Source organism: Echinops telfairi, unplaced genomic scaffold, assembly GCF_000313985.2.
Source record: "Echinops telfairi isolate 266 unplaced genomic scaffold, ASM31398v2 ScPeMD7_18;HRSCAF=68, whole genome shotgun sequence".
Lineage (NCBI taxonomy): Eukaryota > Metazoa > Chordata > Mammalia > Afrosoricida > Tenrecidae > Echinops > Echinops telfairi.
The window spans coordinates 93,991,737-93,997,812 of record NW_022103915.1 but is presented as its reverse complement, the minus strand read 5'-3'; the positions used below and the strand labels follow the sequence as shown (position 1 = coordinate 93,997,812).

At 41.8% G+C, this 6,076-nt stretch overlaps 1 pseudogene; it reads left to right on the top strand.

The window, feature by feature from the left end:
• The first annotated feature begins 295 nt into the window (after positions 1 to 295).
• Positions 296 to 841, top strand: LOC101647782 (annotated as a pseudogene).
• Positions 842 to 6,076: the final 5,235 nt, after the last annotated feature.

Genomic DNA, 6,076 nt, shown 5'->3' with positions numbered 1-6,076 from the left:
TTCCTGGAGTCTTCTTTTTAGCTAATGCTTTCAGTGCACCTTAAACTTCTTCCTTCAGTACCATTGGTTCTTGCTCATCTGCTACCTCCTATAAAGGTAGAATATCAGCTAGTTCTTTTTGGTACAGTGAACCAATATATTCCTCCCATCTCTTTTTTATGTTTCCTGCATCACTCAATATTTATTCATAGAAAATTCCTATATTGCAGAGTCGAAGAAGTTGGGGCGCATAGTGGGCTTTATGGTCACTGAGTTGCTGTGGGGAGGCTTAGTGGCTTTGGAAGGAGGAGATGCCATGACAGTTCAAGAGGGACAAATGGCCAATAGAGGCTGGTGCTTCTAGTGGGTCATTGAGCTAAGTGGGCCTGGAGGACGCAGCAGGGGCTGAAGCACCTAAGTCAGTGGACAGGGAGACTCCCTGTACCCAGTTGGTTCCTTGGACAAGCAAGTGCCTGACACCAGCATGCAAGAGACAGACTGGATCCTGGTAGACAAGTGCTGCTGGGATATCACCCTGCGACCCCTGAAACAGATTCCCAGAAACCTCTTCCTTATGTGCATGGCTGGCAATACTGTTTCCATCTTTTCTACTATGACGGTGTACATCATGGCCTGGTGGCCTATTCAGACACTTATGGTGATTTCAGCCACTTCCAACTGGAAAATTAAAGCCAGAAATTTCTTCAGAGTTTGGTTTATCTCATTGGGAACTTTGTGAGTTTGGAATTGGCTGTCCACTGGATTGTTGCCGACACATGCATTAGATTGGTTAGCCTTCATGTGGCTCCCTGAGAGAATGGAGTTCAGTGGTGGGGACTGCTTTTGTGAACCTGAAAAATAATCACTTGGCACCTTAAGGATTGGTATCTCATTTATATACATTTTTGTTTCTCCTCAGCATAATTACTCACCTTAAAAATTACCACTCATGTTAAAGAGTTAAAAAGTTCTCTTTTCTGTAATGAGACAAATCATAGAAGGACAATCTCCATGCAAACTCACAGAAACTATACCGTAACTCCTGACTGAAAATAATGTAGAATACTTTGTTATGTTTCCAGTACAGAGCAAAACAACCAGTAAAACTATTTGTTTTATGTAAACAAAAGAACCGGGACTGCTAAATCAAGAATCACAGGAGCAGTTGCTCTCCATGAACTGTTATGAACAAAAGAAAAAATAGAATGCCCATATGGCAACTCAAGACGAGCCTTTTTCTCAAGTTCTTTCAGCTTAAGATCTCCTGTGCATGTTTTTCCTTTGTGGTTTTCGAATCCTAAGTCTTTGCATGTTTCAGTCTAGTATGTGTCTTCTCCAGCTCTTTTGAAATGTCTTGTTTAGTGCTTTGATTTTGTCATCTTACCTTAGCTACTCCAAGGTTCAGAGCAAATTGCAGCGTTTCTTCTGATGGCCACGTCCATCTTGTTTTTCTTGCTTGGATTTTAATGACCTTCGGCTTTCCTCCCGGATGATGTTCTGGCTGTCCCCCCACGGCTTATCAGGTCTCCTGTCATTGGTTTCAGTCCAATCTGTTCTTGAGAACATCTCGAAATTCAGCTGGTCAAAATTCAATGTCATAATTTGGCTCGGTGGCTTGTTTCCACTTTCTTCAGCTTCAGTCTCAACTTATATATAAACGGCTGATTATCTGTTCCACAGTCAGCACCTGGCCTGGTGGTAGCTGCTGACAACGAGCTCCTCTGTAGTTTCCTCGCACAGATGTGGTCAATTTGGTTTCTGTGTGTTCCGTCTAGAGAAGTCTATGGGTATTTGCTTCGGACAAGTTATTGGCCTTTCAAACTTCTATCATGCATTTTGAGCTCACTCTTAATTCTAGACCTAATCTAAGAGCAATTGGTTCTTATGGCATGGCCCTGCTTGTTGCTCACCTTCATGAAGCGATAACTGAGGATTTGGGTGCTATAGCACTATGTGATGAAGAAATTACATGGTCCCAGCTATTAAAAAGAATAGGGTCTGGGGGTCTACAAAGCTCTCTTAAAACAAGCAGCTATCTAAGTGAAGGGTCAACTCCCACATGGAAGAAGCACACCAGCCTGTGTGATCCAAGGATTATAAAAAACAAAATCCAAATCCAAAGGAGGGAATGGTAGCACAACCTAAATTGAGAACACCGATCTTGTAGAAGGCTGTGGGTGACAGTGGAAGTCCAAAATCCAATTACAGGATCCACACATTGATCAGTCTTCCAGTGAATTCCCTCTGACCATAGTCAAGGGATGTGAGTAGCTTTGTTATCAAAGAGAGATCATTGTAAAGTAGATTATGGTAGATGTGCTTAGGTAAAAAGGTAACACCTTATCATTGATCTTCATTTTTAACCCATTTTAAATTTACCCTAGTTTTTAATATTTCCTACTTTTTTTTCCAATTGAGGTTTTTCTCTATTTTACTTTGTTTAGGATTACTTTGTTAGGGATCTTTGTTGGGGATGGGGGATGGCATATACATTTCTGTCAATGAAATCCAGGACAGGTAAATCTACAGAGACAGTAGCTGGATAAATGGTTTCTTGGGGATATGGCATAGAGGTTGAGGGGAAGTGGGGAACTAATAACAATGAGTACAAGAACAATGGAAATGTTCTAAAATTGATTGTAATGATTATTTTACAACTCTCCTTAATATTACTGAACTATTGAATTCTATGTGAATTATAGGCCAATAAAACATTTTAAAATTCCCTTTTTTTATATCATTTTATTGGGGGCTCATACCAATTCTTATCACAAACCATACATGCATCCATTGTGTCAAGCATATTTGTACATTTGTTGCCATCATCATTTTCAAAACATTTTCTTTCTACTTGAGCCCTTGGTATCAGCTTCTCATTTTTCCCCTCCCTTCCCCACTCTCCCTCATGAACCCTTGATAATTTATAAAGTATTATTATTTTTTCATGTCTTGCACTGACTAATGGCTCCCTTAACCCACTTTTTCTGTTGCCTATCTCCCTGGGAAGGGGTTATAGGCAGATCATTGTGATCACTTCCTGTTAACTCACCTCACCTTCCCCTTGCCCTCCTGGTATGACTACTCTCAATATTGGTCCTGAGGGGTTTATCTGTCCTGGATTCCCTCTGTTTCCCAACTCTTATCTATACCTGTGTACAAACTCTGGTCTAGCCAGATTTGTAAGGTCGAATTTGGGTCATGATAGTGGTGGCAGGGGTGGGCGCAGGGGCGGGGGAAGCATTAAAGAACCAGAAGAAAGCTGTATGTTTCATCGGTGCTATACTGCCCCCTGACTAGCTCGTCTCCTCTCTGTGGCCCCTCTGTAAGGGAATGTCCAATTTTCTACATATGGGTTTTGGGTCTCCCCTCTGCACTCCCCCTCATTCACATTGATATGACTTTTTGTTCTGGGTCTGTGTTACCTGATACCTGATCCTATTGACAGCTCATGATCACACAGGCTGGTGCTTCTTCCATGTGGACTTTGTTGCCTCTGAGCTAGGTTCCCACTTGTTTATCTTCAAACCTTTAAGACCCCACATGCTATATCTTTTAATAGCTGGGCACCATCAGCTTTCTTCACCACTTTGCTTATGCACTCACTTTGTCTTCAGCAATTATGTCGGGAAGGTGAGCATCATGGAATGTCAGGTTAATAGAACAAAGTGTTCTATCATTGAAGGAGTACTTGAGTGGAGGCCCAATGTCCATCTGCTACCTTAATACTAAACCTATAAATATATCTACATAACTCTATTTCCCCATTGTCATATATATATATTTACATATGTACGTGCCTGTATTTTGACCTCTATGAATGCCCTTTGCCTCCTACTTCTTTCCTCTATTTCCTTTTACTTTCCCCTTGTCCCACAATCATGTTCAGTCTTCATTTAGGTTTCAGTAGTTCCTCTTGGTTACATTGCCCTTGATCAAGCCCTACCAGGCCTCCTATACCCTCCTCGTCATTGATTTTTAGATCGCTTGTTGTTCCCTTGTCCCTGGGTTTGTTAATACCCACTTCCTTTCCCCTGCCTCCCCTTCTCCCATCTCCCCCCAGAACAGTCGATCTTATTGTTTCCTCCTCCAGATTGCTTATCCCACCTATCTTATCTGGATAGACATGCAGAGACAATAATATGCACAAAAATAAAACAGATAAAACCTAGCAACAAAAGAAACAAAACAACAACAAAAAAAGAAAGAAAAGCCTATAAATAGTCAAGGTCATACAAACTCCAGCTTTGTTTTGATCACCAAGATCATATTATTCAACTACTATATCCTCCTCTATGTTTCTAACATTTGCATTCCAATTAACTATGAAAAAGGAATCAGCTGCCCAATTTGGAAGAAACTGCTGCTGAAAAACCTTATACGTAGCATGGAGAAGAAGTGGTGGTAGTGATTCTGTTGGGACAAGTCTGAAAATATACATCACCTAATATATATTTCTCAATCAGTGTTAAGCCCTTCAAAGTTGACACTCTGGAGCCTGTCCACCTGACCCTCCTCAGATGAAGGTGGTTAAAGGAAACCAGGATTACCACCTCATCACTTTGCTGGTCCCTTGTTGGGTCTTAAGCATCTTCAAAGGATCTTCAAAGGGCTTAGGGTGAGCTGCTGTAGTGTGAGAACACACCAGAAACTCTTCTTACATGCATTTTAATCTAAAGGTAAGAATGTAGTCAATCTTTATTAATACGAGTGTGCAGTTTGATAGGGAACACATCTCTCAGACAAAGGTGAAATGCAGGGCCAGGGGCAGAATGTGCTGAGTAGGAATGTTGCTGGAGCAGAGGGAGGGCCCTTCTGCCTTGATTTCATTTGCTTGTTCCACCGCATCACCATGAACCTGTACCTAGTTAAACTTCCAGAGGATGTTTTCTAGTTAAAACTAATCTTTCATGTACCAAAAAAATGTGCTATGAAGCTATATTCAACGCAGCTGGATATTCAGTGCAAGAACAAGTACGCAATTCTCCTCATCATCGTCAAGTACTTCATCATTCGTGCTAAAACACCCAGTGTGATACAATCGATTCTGATTCATAGTAAACCTATAACCCAGGTTCTAGATCTGGGGTAGGCAAACGTTTGAGACCAAAGAGTTTATTCTGGCTGTCATAACAATTTAAGGAGGGAGCCATAAATATATTGTTACAAACAAATGGACTCATCATTATCTGCATAATATCCTTCCAGATTTTTCATTTCCACTTCAGAGCCATACTGAAAGTACAGCATGTAGCTCAGGAGCCACAGTTGGCCTACTCCTGGTCTAGATGGATCTAATAAATGTTAAGAAAATTTCAAATGATTAAAAAGATTATTTGATGCAATTCCTGCACTGTGTCTCCAGTGTTGTCTCCCGTATGGCTATGGGTCAGTAAGGGATATCATGTCTCAGAGTGGGGCTGGTCCTATGGTCCTCTCTGTGCATTGGCTTTTCTCAGCAGGGATATCGTCCTCAAGGCTTGGTGGGAAAGGATGTGCTCCACTCTCTCTTCCTCCCCCTTCATTTGCTCCTGTGTGCTCTGATCAGACATGTCCCTCTCCCTGAGCTGTAGCATCAGTGCTATTCTCTGAAGTAAATTCTTCTGGGGGGAAGGGAGGCTGTCCACATAGTTGGGATTGGGGCTGGCCCCTCAGACCTCAACAATGAAACATACAACTTTTCTCTAGTTCTTTAATGCTTCCTCCCCACCCCGTCCCCCTACTATCATGATCCCAATTCTAACTTACAAATCTGGCTAGACCAGAGGATGTACACTGGTCCAAATAAGAACTGGAAACACAGGGAATCCAGGACAGATAAACCCCTCAGGGCCAATAATGAGGGTAGTCATACCAGGAGGGTAAGGGGAAGATGGGGTAGAAAGGAGGAACTAATCACAAGGATCTACATATAACCCCCTTCCTGGGGCCAGACAACAGAAAAGTGGGTGAAGGGAGACATTGGACAGTGTAAGACATGACAAAACAATAATAATTTATAAATTATCAGGGGTTCTTGAGGGATGGGGGCCAGGAAGGGAGAGGAAAAAATGAGGAGGTGATACCAGGCTCAAGTAAAAAGAAAATGTTTTGAGAATGA